This window comes from Arachis duranensis, chromosome 9 (assembly GCF_000817695.3).
Source record: "Arachis duranensis cultivar V14167 chromosome 9, aradu.V14167.gnm2.J7QH, whole genome shotgun sequence".
Lineage (NCBI taxonomy): Eukaryota > Viridiplantae > Streptophyta > Magnoliopsida > Fabales > Fabaceae > Arachis > Arachis duranensis.
Window position 1 is genome coordinate 12,388,698 of NC_029780.3, and position 448 is coordinate 12,389,145.

Below are 448 nucleotides of genomic sequence, written 5' to 3' on the forward strand. Positions count from 1 at the left end.
TCCTTGTTCCTGCTCATATGAAAGAGAAGAAAATAAGAAAAGAAGAGGAATCCTCTATGTCACAGTATAGAGATTCCTTTATGTTAGTAGAAAAAGAAAGGGGAGAAGAATCCAAACACAAGGGATAGATTATGTTTGGATTTTTAGATGAAAAGAGGTGAAGAGAAGTGTTAGTAAATAAATAATTAAATAGAATAAGAGAGAAGAGATAGAAAGTTCAAAAATAATTTTAAAAAAAAGGTTGGTAATTTTCGAAAATTAGAGATAAGATAAGATTAAAATTAAAATTTAAAACAAAAGAATTTTTGAAAAAGAGATGAGATATTTTCGAAAATTAGAGAGGGAAAAGTAGTTAGGTGGTTTTGAAAAAGATAAGAAATAAACAAAAAGTCAAAGAGTTAGTTGAAAAAGATATTAAAATCAAATTTGAAAAGATAAGAAGATAAGA